Below are 13,245 nucleotides of genomic sequence, written 5' to 3' on the forward strand. Positions count from 1 at the left end.
CTGATCTAGCGCCGAACGGATGGCACCTCCGCGTTCAGCACACGTACAACTCGATGATGATCTCCAGCTTCTTGATCCAACAAGAGGTGGCGGAGAGGTATATGAGTTCTCCGGCAGCGCGACGGCGTGATGGTGATGGTGGTGGAGCTAGGCCAGCAGGGCTTCGCCTAAGCACCGCTGAAACTAGACTAGAGGAGAAACAGATCTAGAGAGAGAGCAGTACGTGGTTGATTGTTGTGTCCAAAACCCTCAAAAATCTCTAGTATATATAGGAGGAGAGAAGAGGAGGCAGCCTTGGCCCCTACTCCAAGGATAAAGGGTCGGCCGGACCAAGGAAGAGTCCACCTTCCCTTGTGGGAAGGTGGACTACTTTGGGAGGACTCCTCCTTCCCTTCCTTTTAAAGGTCTTTTACCTTTTATCTCTTCTCCTAGCCGCATGGGACTTTGAGAGAGGCTTCGTCCAGCCCACCAGGGTCTGGTGCACCTCTTCTCACTGCCCACAAAACTCTTGGGTCGTCACACCCCTCCCGGTGGTCCCCCGGCACCCTCCCGACACTCCCAGTACACTACCAATGAGCCCGAAACTTTTCCCGTGACCAAAACAGGACTTCCTATATATCAATATTTACCTCCGGACCATTCCGGAGCTCCCCGTAACATCCAGGATCTCATCTGGGACTCTGAACAACCTTTGATCACCAATACCTATAACTCAACTATCCCAAAACGTCATCGAACCTTAAGTGTGCAGACCCTGCGGGTTCGAGAACTATGTAGACATGCCCGAGACATTTTCCGGTCAATATCCAATAGCGGGACATGGACGTCCATATTGAATCCTACATATTCTACGAAGATCTTATCGGTTGAACCTCTATGTCAAGGATTCACACAATCTCGTATATCATTCCCTTTGTCCTTTGGTATGTTACTTTCCCGAGATCCGATCGTCGGTATCGACATACCTATTTCAATCTCGTTACCGGCAAGTCTCTTTACTTGTTCCGTCATACAAGATCTCGTGGCTAATTCTTTAGTCACATTGCTTGCAAGGCTTGTTTGTGATGTTGTATTACCAAGTGGGTGATAACCCACAAGTATAGGGGATCAATTGTAGCCTTTCTCGATAAGTAAGAGTGTCGAACCCAACGAGGAGCTAAAGGTAGGACAAATATTCCCTCAAGTTCTATCGACCACCGATACAACTCTATGCACACTTTACGTTCGCTTTACCTAGAACAAAATGAAACCAGAAGTACCTTGTAGGTGTGATAGGATAGGCTTGCAAGAAAAGAAAGAACATGTAAATAAGAACTAGGGGCTGTTAGATAAAGAAACAATTACATTAGTTTGACGAGTATGGAGAAGTGGTGGTAGGAGTTGCGGAATTGTCCCTAAGCAATTGACTACGTTACTAGACCGATAGCAAGTTTTATGTGGGAGAGGCCACTGCTAGCATGTCATCCCTTACTTGGAATTCTATGCACTTATGATTGGAACTATTAGCAAGCATCCGCAACTACTAACGTTCATTAAGGTAAAACCCAACCATAGCAATAAGATATATTGGTCCCCCTTCAATCCCATATGCATCAATTTCTATGCTAGGCTGAAGCTTCTGTCACCCTTGCCCTCCAATACATAGTCCTATCAACATACTACTAACCCTATGGTGTGATCCACGCGCGCGCTCATATGATGGGCACCAAAGGACAGCAACATAACCACAAGCAAATTAAACCAATCATAGCAATTCATCAATCACCGATAGGACAACGAAAATCTACTCAGACATCATAGGATGGCAACACATCATTGGATAATAATATGAAGCATAAAGCACCATGTTCAAGTAGAGGGTACAGCGGGTTGCGGGAGAGTGGACCGCTGAATATAGATGGGGGAAGGTGACGGAGGTGTTGCTGAAGATGACGGAGGTGTTGGTGTAGATCGCCGTCACACGATGATGTCCCGGACGGCGTTCCGGCGCCGCTGGGAGAGAGGGGGAGAGAGCCCCCCTTCTTCTTCTTCTTCCTTGACCTCCTCCCTAGATGGGAGAAGGGTTTCCCCTCTGGTCGATGGTATCCATGGTGGCGGAGGGGCGAGAGCCCCTCCGAGATTGGATCTCTCTCTCTATGTCCTTCTGTTTTTGCGCTCTCAGATTCTGCCTTTCACCGTAACTTCGATTGGGCTAAAAATTTAACACGATTTTCTTCCGGATATTATCTTTCTTGCGGCGAAAGAAGGGCCCCAACCGCCTTAGGGATTGGTCACAAGCCCGCCAGCCGCGCCCTAGGGGGGTTGTGCCTCCTGGGCTTGTGACCTCCTCGGGCACCGTTTCGTGTATATTCTTCTTCCCAAAAATCATAAATATTCCAAAACAAATCCCCGTAGGTTTTTATTGCGTTTGGACTTCGTTTGGTAAGGATAATCTGCGAAACAAAAAACATGCAACAAACAGGAATTGGCACTAGGCACTAGATCAATATGTTAGTCCCAAAAATAGTATAAATAGTTGCAAAAAGTATATGAAAGTTGTAGAATATTGGCATGAAACAATCAAAAATTATAGATACGATGGAGACGTATCAGCGGGCCCCTAGATACCTCTCTGTCACACAGAGTGACAAATCCCAGTCTTGATCCATGTTAACTCAACGGACACCTTCGGAGATACCTATAGAGACCCTTTATAGTCACCCAGTAATGTTGTGACGTTTGATACACACAAGGCATTCCTCCGGTGTCAGTGAGTTACATGATCGATGGTCATAGGAATGTACTTGACATGCAGAAAACAATAGCAACAAAATAACACGATCATATGCTACGTGTATAGTTTGGGTCTTGTCCATCACATCATTGTCCTAATGATGTGATCTCGTTGTCAAGTGACAACACTTGTCTATGGCTAGGAAACCTTAACCATCTTTTATCAACGAGCTAGTCAACTAGAGGCTCACTAGGGACATTGTTTTCTCTATATATCCACACATGCATTTATGTTTCCATTCAATAGAATTATAGCATGGATAATAAATGATTATCTTGAAACAGGAAATATAATAATAACTATTTCATTATTTCCTCTAGGGCATATTTCCAATACACCGGTACTCTGCAGGAGGGTGAATCGACCACGAAGGACATCTACATCAACCTTATTTCCTCCATGATGATGTGTGAGTAATTCACCATAGACCTACCTGTCCATAATGATTAGCTAGATGGCTCTCTATCTATATGATATTCAATACCACGTTCTCTTCTGAGATCCATTCGATGTAATCCTCTTTTGCGGTGTGTTTGTTGGTATCCGATGAATTGTGGATTTATGATAACATTATTCATTAAAAGTAATTGAGTCTTTTCTAAATGTTATCAGGAATTTATTATGTATGATTGTTATAGCTATGTATGCTTTCCGAGCTATGAGTCTTCTTTGGCCGAGTTGATGTGTAGATCATCAAAGGGACTGGTGCATAGTACTAGGTTCAATCTTGCGGTGTCCTCACCCACTGACAGAAAGGGCAGCGTGGCACGTATTTGTATTGTTGCTACTAAGAATGTTAATTGTCGTACTTTTTTTTGCATTATGTCATCTTGCTTAAAGCTTTACTATATTTTTCATGAACTTAATACCATATATGCATGCTGGATAACAGTCGATTGGTGGAGTAATAATAGTAGATGCAGGAAGGAGTCGGTCTACTTGTCACGAACATAATGCCTATGTACATGATCATACCATTAATAACATCATAATTATGCACTTTTCTATCAATTGTCAAACAATAATCCGTTTACCCATCATATGTTATGTTCTTGAGAGAAATAACTCTAGTGTAAACTATGCCCCCCGGATCTATTCCACATATTAACCAAATATCCATTTACTTGCTGCAATTTACTTACTTTTATTTACTTTGCATTTTATCTACCAACCACTATCAGAATTAATCCTTGCAATTAACGAGTACAAGGGGACTGACAACCCTCTTGCCCGCGTCGGGCACAAGTATTTGCTCTTGTGTGTGTAGGTACTGTCGATGGTTGATTGTGTGCTTCTCATATTGGTTCGATAAACCTTGGTTCTCAGTGGGGGAAATACTTGTTGAAACTCTACTACATACATTCCTTCCTCTTCGGGGAAAACACAACACATCTACAAAGTAGCACTCAAAAATGTGTCTAGATCAAGAGAGAAATAGAGAGAGGGCGCCCAAGACCATGGGAGAAACTTGTGTATCAATAGGGAGTTCCCCCTCACACAAGTAAAGGTGTAAGAGGGGGCTAGCTGACTTGAAGGAGGGAACACCTCCCTTGGGGCGTTGGCCAAGTTGGAGGAGTAATCCCCCAACCCCCACAGCCCCCTTAGCTTGTACAATAAGCTATAACGGTGCCATGTGTTGGAAATATGCCCTAGAGGCAATAATAAAGTGGTTATTATTGTATTTCCTTGTTCATGATAATTGTTTATTATCCATGCTATAATTGTATTGATTGGAAACTCAAATACATGTGTCGATACATAGACAACAAAGTGTCCCTAGTAAACCTCTACTAGACTAGCTTGTTGATCAAAGATGGCTGAGGTTCCTAACCATAGGCATGAGTTGTCATTTAATAACACGATCAAATCATTAGGAGAATGATTTGATGGACAAGACCCAAACCTTAAGCATAGTGTTTGATCGTACCCAGTTTATTGCTATTGCTTTCTCCATGTCAATGTATCTATTCCTATAACCATGGGACCATGCAACTCACTGACACCGGAGCAATGCCTTGTTTGTATCAAATGTCACAAGTAACTTGATGATTATAAAGGTGCTCTATAGGTATCTCTGAGGGTGTCTGTTGAGTTGGCATGGATCAAGACTGGGATTTGTCACTCCATGTGATGGAGAGGTATCTTGGGGCCCACTCGGTAATACAACATCATAGTAAGCTTGCAAGCAATGTGACTAAGGACTTACTCACGGGATCTTGTATTACGGAATGAGTAAAGACACTTTTTGATAACGATATTGAACTAGGTATGGAGATATCAATGATCGGATCTCGATCAAGTAACATATCGATGGATAAAGGGAACTGCATGCGGGATTAGCGGAATCCTTGACATCATGGTTCGACCGATATAGATCTTTGTAGAATGTGTAGGAACCAATATGGGCATCTAGGTCCTGCTATTGGTTATTGACTGTAGAGGTGTCTCGGTCATGTCTGCATAGTTCTCAAACCCGCATGGCCTGCACACTTAATATTCAGCGACGATCTGGTATAGTTGAGTTATTGTGATTGGTGACAGAAGGTTGTTCAGAGTCCAGGATGAGATCCTGGACATGACGAGGAGCTTCGAATGGTCCGGAGGTAAAGATTGATATATGGAAAGTTGGTATTCGAGTTCTAGAAAAGTTCCGGAAGGTTACCGATTTTGTGAGGGAGGTTACGAAGGAGTTTCGAGGGTCCACCAGGAGGTTCCACCTGCCATGGAGGGCGCCATGGGCTGTGAGAGGTGGTGCACCAGCCCATGGTTGGCGCCCAAGGAGGAGGGCTGGCCCAGAGGTGGCCGCCGCCCCTCTTACCTTGGGGGCCAAGCCACTTGGTGGCCACTGCCCCACCTAGGGGAAACCCTAGGGAGTTGGCCTCGTCCTACCTCCCTCCTACATATACTAGAGGAGAGGGAAAGTAGCCGCACCATAAAAATAGTCGCGGCACCGCTTGGTGAAGTCCTGTCAGGACAGCTCCACACCACAACCACCAGGTCGTTGTAATGCCGGGAACTCAAGATACTTCATTACCATTGCTCGCTCGATCGATGAGTTGAAGGCGTCATCGAGATGTTTGTATGTTGAACGCGAATGTGTCGTCCGATCGGCACTTGATCGGGACGTTCGTGATTGGATCGTGGGAAGAATCATGATTGTGTTGGAAATGTGCCCTAGAGGCAATAATAAAATAGTTATTATTATATTTCCCGTTTCAAGATAATCGTTTATTATCCATGCTATAACTGTACTGAATGGAAACATAAATGCATGTGTGGATGTATAGACAAAACTGTGTCCCTAGTGAGTCTCTAGTAGACTGGCATGTTGATCAAGGATGGTTAAGGTTCCCTAGCCATAGACAAATGTTGTCACCTGATGACGGGATCACATCAATTAGGAGAATGATGTGATGGACTAGACCCAAACTATGAATGTAGCATATGATCGTGTCATTTTGTTGGTATTGTTTTCTGCATGTCAAGTATTCATTCCTACGACCATGAGATCATGTAACTCACTGACACCGGAGGAATGCTTTGTGTGTATCAAACGTCGCAACGTTATTGGGTGACTATAATGGTACTCTACAGGCATCTCCGAAGGTGTCCGTTGAGTTAGCATGGATCGAGACTAGGATTTGTCACTCCGTGTGACAGAGAGGTATCTCGGGGCCCACTCGGTAATACAACATCACATATAAGCCTTGCAAGCAATGTGACTGAAGAGTTAGTCACAGGATCTTGTATTACGGAACGAGTAAAGAGACTTGCCGGTAACGAGATTGAAATAGGTATGGAGATACCGACGATCGAATCTCGCGCAAGTAACATACCGAAGGACAAAGGGAATGGTATACGGGATTATATGAATCCTTGACATAGAGGTTCAACCGATAAGATCTTTGTAGAATATGTAGGATCCAATATGGACATCCAGGTCCCGCTATTGGATATTGACCAAAGAGTGTCTCAGGTCATGTCTGCATAGTTCTCGAACCCGCAGGGTCTGCACACTTAAGGTTCGGTGACGTTTCGGTATAGTTGAGTCATAGGTGATGGTGATCGAAGTTTTGTTTGAAGTCTCTGATGAGATCCCAGACATCACGAGGAGTCCTGAAATGGTCCGGAAATGAAGATTGATATATAGGAAGTTGGTATTTGGATTCTGGAAGAATTTTGGGCATTACCGGCAGTGTACCGGGGGTGACGAATGGGTACCGGGGGGACCACCACTCCCCAAGAGGGACACATGGACTCGATGGTGGCGCAATAGCTCTTAGTGGGCTGACTAGTCAACCAAAGAAAGCCCATGAGGTAAAAGTGGAAAAAACCAAAAGAGGTGGACAACTTGGGGAAGAGTCCTACTCCAAGTAGGATTTGAGGAGGACTCCTCCAATCCTAGTTCGGCCGAGCCCAAGGAGGTTCTCCTTGGTGCTCAAGGCTATCCCCTCCTTACTCCTATATATACTAAAGGTTTTAGGGTTTCTGACACACAATTTAAGCCACGTGCAACCCTCTCCTCTAGTTTGTAGTTCCTCCTCTAGATCGGATTTATGTGGTGCTTAGGCGAAGCCCTGCAGGAATAGATCACCACCATCACCGGCGCGCCGTCACACTGCCGGAGAACTCGTCTACTTCCTCGTCTCTCTTGCTGTATCAAGAAGGCGGAGATCATCATCGAGCTCTATGTGTGCTGAACGCGGAGGTGCCGTCCGTTCGGTGCTAGATCGGGACGGATCGTGGGACGGCAGCGATTTGGATCGCGAAGACGTTCCACTACATCAACCGCGTTTCTTAACGCTTCCCGCTTAGCGATCTACAAGGGTATGTAGATATGATCTCCCTCTCATAGATGATCATCACCATGATAGGTCTTTATGTGCGTATGAAATTTTTTGTTTCCCATGCAACGTCCGCCTAAAGTGGCATCATGAGCTAGATTCATGCGTAGATGAAATCTCGAGTAGAACACAAAAGTTTTTGTGGGCGTTGATGTTCGATTTGCTTCCCTCCTTAGTCTTTTCTCAATTCAGTGGTATTGTTGGATTGAAGCGGCCCGGACTAACCTTACTCGTACGCTTACGAGAGACTGGTTTCATCGACTAACATGCAACTTGTTGCATAAAGATGACTGGCGGGTGTCTGTTTCTTCAACTTTAGTTGAATCGGATTTGACCGAGGCGATCCTGGGAGAAGGTTAAAAAGCAATTTGCATATCACTGTTGTGGCTTTGCGTAAGTAAGATGCGATCATACTAGATACCCATAACAGCCATGTAAAACATGCAACAACAAATTAGAGGACGTCTAACTTGTTTTTGCAGGGTATGCTTGTGATGTGATATGGCCAGAAGACATGATGTGATATATTGGATGTATGAGATGATCATGGTGTAACAGTTAAATATCGACTTGCACGTCGATGCTACGACAACCGGCAGGAGCCATAGGGTTGTGTTTAAACTAACGTTTGTGCTTGCAAATGTGTTTACTATATTGCTAGGTAGTAGCTTTAGTAGTGATAGCATAGATAGCACGACAACCTCGATGGCAGCACAATGATGGAGATCATGGTGTGGCACCGGTGACGATGAAGATCATGCCGGTGCTTTGGTGATGGAGATCAAGGAGCACAAGATCATGGCCATATCATGTCACTTATGAATTGCATGTGATGTTAATCCTTTTATGCACCTTATTTTACTTAGAACGACGGTAGCATTATAAGGTGATCCCTCACTAAAATTTCAAGATAAAATTGCGTTCTCCCCGACTGTGCACCATTGCAACAGTTCGTCGTTTCGAGACACCACGTGATGATCGAGTGTGATAGACTCAACGTTCACATACAACGGGTGCAAAACAGTTGCTCACGCGGAACACTCGGGTTAAACTTGATGAGCCTAGCATGTACATACATGGCCTTGGAACACAAGAGACCGAAAGTTCAAGCATGAGTCATATAGTAGATATGATCAACATGGAGATGTTCAGCACTGAAACTATACCCAACTCACGTGATGATCGGACTTGAGTTAGTGAATTTGGATCATGCGACACTTGAATAACTAGAGGGATGTCTATTTGAGTATGAGTTTATAGGTAATATGATTAGCTAAACTCAATTGTCTTGAACATAGTCTAAGTAATCTTTGCAAAATATTATGTTGTAGATCAATGGCTCGCGTAGTAGCAACCCTGAATTTCAATTCGTTCCTAGAGAAAGCTAAGCTGAAAGATGATGGTAGCAAATTTGTAGACTAGGCTCAAAATCTAAGGCTTATCCTTCAAGCTGGGCAAAAGAATTATGTCCTTGATGTAGCGCTAGGAGATGAACCACCCGCTATGGCTGAACAAGATGTTTTGAACGCTTGGCAAGCTTGTAAGGATGACTACTCACTAGTTCAATGTGCAGTTTTGTATGGCTTAGAACCGGGACTTCAATGATGCTTTGAACGTCATGGAGCATATGAGATGTTCCAGGAGTTGAAGTTTATCTTTGAGAAGAATGCTCGGATCGAAAGGTATTAGACCTCCAATAAATTCTATGCTTGTAAAATGGAGGAGAATTTGTCTGTCAGTGAACATGTGCTCAAAATGTATGGGTACTCAAACCATCTAGCTGAGCTGGGGATCGATCTCCTGCAAGAAGCTATCACTGACAAAATTCTTCAATAACTGCCACCTAGCTACAAGTGCTTTGTGTTGAACTATAACATGCAAGGGATGAATAAGTCACCCGGCGAGTTATTTGCGATGCTGAAAGTCGTTGAGTCAGAAATCCGAAAAGAACATCAAGTGTTGATGGTCAATAAGACCACTAGTTTCAAGGAGAACGGCAAAGGCAAGAAGGGTAACTCCAAGAAGAGTGGCAAAACTGTTGCCCCTTCGACGAAGAAACCCAAGGCAGGGCCTAAGCCGGAAACTGAGTGATGTTATTGCAAGGGGACTGGTCACTGGAAGCGCAACTGCCCAAGTATCTGGCCGATAAGAAGGCGGCCAACGCCAAACAAGGTATATATGATATACATGTTATTGATGTGTACCTCACCAACTCTCGTAGTAGTGCCTGGGTATTTGATACCGGTTTTGTTGCTCACATTTGCAACTCGAAGCAGGAACTGCGGAATAAGCGAAGGCTGGCGAAGGATGAAGTGACGATGCGCGTGGGAAATGGTTCCAAGGTTGATGCGATCGCCGTCAGCACGGTCTCACTTTAGTTACCATCGGGATTAGTTATGAACTTAAATAATTGTTATTTAGTGCCTGCGTTAAGGATGAACATTATATCTGGATCTTGTTTATTGTGTGACGGTTACTAATTTAAGTCTGAGAATAATGGTTGTTCTATTTATATGAGTAATATCTTTTATGGTCATGCACCCAATTTGAGGGGTTTGTTCATATTAAATCTCGATTGTGATGATACTCACATCCATAACATTGAGACCAAAAGATGTAGAGTTAACAATGATAGCGTCACTTTCTTGTGGCACTGCCGCTTAGTTCATGTTGGTGTTAAGCGCATGAAGAAACTCCATGCTGATGGAATTTTGGAGACACTTGATTTTTAATCACTTGATACATGCGAACCATGCCTCATGGGCAAGATGACTAAGACTTCGTTCTCTGGAACAATGGAGCGTGCAAGTGACTTATTGGAGATTATACATACTGATGTGTGCGGACCAATGATCATAGAGGCGTGCGGTGGATATCGTTATTTTCTCACCTTCACAGACGATTTGAGTAGGTATGGATATATCTACTTGATGAAGCACAAGTCTGAAACGTTTGAAAAGTTTAAACAATTTCAGAGTGAAGTTGAAAATCGTCGTAGCAAGAAGATCAAGTTCCTATGATCTGATCAAGGAGGAGAGTATCTGAGTTACGAGTTTGGTGCTCACTTAAGACAATGTGGGATTTTTTCACAGTTGACACCGCCTGAAACAGCACAGCGTAATGGTGTGTCTGAACGTCGTAATCGTACTTTGTTAGATATCGTGCGATCTATGATGTCTCTTACCGATTTGCCATTATTGTTTTGGGGCTATGCATTAGAGACAACTGCATTCACTTTAAATAGGGCACCATCAAAATCCGTTGAGACGACACCGTATGAGCTATGGCATGGCAAGAAGCCAAAGTTGTCGTTTCTTAAAATTTGGGGATGCGATGCTTATGTCAAAAAGCTTCGGCTGAAAAGCTAGAATCCGAAGCGGAAAAGTGCATCTTCATAGGTTACCCAAAAGAGACACTTGGGTAGACCTTCTATCTCAGATCCGAGGGCAAAGTGTTTGTTGCTAAGAACGGAGCTTTTCTTGAGAAAGAGTTTCTCTCGAAAGAATTGAGTGGGAGGAAGATAGAACTTGATGAGGTTACAGAACCTGTGCTTCAACAAGATGGTGGCGCAGGGTGGAAAGAAATTTCTGTCGAGGCAACACCAGTTGAAGAGGAAGCTAATGATGATGATCATGAAGCTTCAGATCAAGTTATTGGCGGACCTCGCAGGTCGACAAGAGCACGTACTGCTCCCGAGTGGTACGGGAATCCTATCTTGTTTATCATGTTGTTAGACAACAATGAGCCTACGAGTTATGGAGAAGCAATGGTGGGCCCAAATTCCAAAAAATGGGTAGAAGTCATGAAATCCGAGATAGGATCTATGTATGAAAACAAAGTGTGGACTTTGGAAGTATTACCTGAAGGTCGCAAGGCTATTCAGAACAAATGGATCTTTAAGAAGAAGATGGACGTGGACGGTAATGTGACCGTTTATAAAGCTCAACTTGTGGCAAAGGGTTTTTCACAAGTTCAAGGAGTTGACTACGATGAGACATTCTCACCCGTAGCGATGCATAAGTCCGTACGAATCATGTTAGAAATAGCTGCATTTTTTGATTATGAAATCTGCCAGATGGATGTCAAAATGACGTTCCTTAACGGGTTTCTTAAGGAAGAGTCGTATATGATACAACCCGAAGGTTTTGTCGATCCAGAAAATGCTGACAAGGTGTGCAAGCTCTAGCGATCCATTTATGGACTGGTGCAAGCATCTCGGAGTTGGAATCAGCGCTTTGATGAGGTGATCAAGGCGTTTGGGTTTATACAAGTTTTTGGAGAAGCTTGTATTTACAAGAAAGTGAGTGGGAGCTCTATAGCGTTTCTAATATTATATGTGGATGACAAATTGCTGATTGGGAACAATGTGGAGTTTTTGGAAAGTTACTTGAATAAAAGTTTTTCAATGAAAGACCTAGGAGAAGTTCCTTACATATTGGGCATAAAGATCTATAGAGATAGGTCGAGGCGCGTGATATCTCTTTCACAAAACACATACCTTGATAAAGTTTTGAACAAGTTCAAAATGGAACAATCCAAGAAGGGGTTCTTGCCTGTGTTACAAGGTATAAAGTTGAGTAAGACACAATGTCCAGTAACTACAGAAGATAGAGAAAAGATGAGTGTCGTCCCCTATGTTTCATCCATAGGGTCTATCATGTATGCAATGTTGTGCACGAGACCGGATGTCAGCCTGGACATAAGTATGGCAGGCAGGTTTCAAAGTGATCCAGGAGTGGAACACTGGGCGGCGGTCAAGAATATTCTGAAGTACCTAAAAAGGACTAAGGAAATGTTTCTCGTTTATGGGGGTGATGAAGAGCTCGTCGTAAAGGGTTATGTCGACGCAAGCTTTGACACCGATTCGGATGACTCTAGGTCGCGAACCGGATACGTATTTGTTCTTAACGGGGGTGCGGTAAGCTGGTGCAGTTCCAAGCAAAGCATCGTAGCTGATTCTACATGCGAAGCGGAGTACATAACTGCCTCAGAGGCAGCCAAGGAGGGTGTCTGGATGAAGCAGTTCGTGTCAGATCTTGGAGTAGTGCCAAGTGCACTGGATCCAATCAATCTGTTTTGTGACAACACTGGTGCCATTGCTCTAGCCAAGGAACCATGGTTTCACAAGAGGGCCAGACACATAAAGCGACACTTCAACGCCATCCGCGATTACATCAAGGAGCAAGACATAAATATTTGCAAAGTGCACACGGATCTGAATGTTTCAGATCCGCTGACTAAACCTCTACCACGAGCAAAGCATGAACAACACCAGAACTGTATGGGTGTTAGATTCATTACAATGTAAATCACATAAAGATGTGAGACTGGATTATTGACTCTAGTGCAAGTAGGAGACTCTTGGAAATGTGCCCTAGAGGCAATAATAAAATAGTTATTATTATATTTCCTGTTTCAAGATAATCGTTTATTATCCATGCTATAACTGTACTGAATGGAAACATAAATGCATGTGTGGATGTATAGACAAAATTGTGTCCCTAGTGAGTCTCTAATAGACTGGCCTGTTGATCAAGGATGGTTAAGGTTTCCTAGTCATAGACAAATGTTTTCACTTGATGACGGGATCACATCATTAGGAGAATGATGTGATGGACTAGACCCAAA

Source organism: Hordeum vulgare, chromosome 1H (assembly GCF_904849725.1).
Source record: "Hordeum vulgare subsp. vulgare chromosome 1H, MorexV3_pseudomolecules_assembly, whole genome shotgun sequence".
NCBI lineage: Eukaryota > Viridiplantae > Streptophyta > Magnoliopsida > Poales > Poaceae > Hordeum > Hordeum vulgare.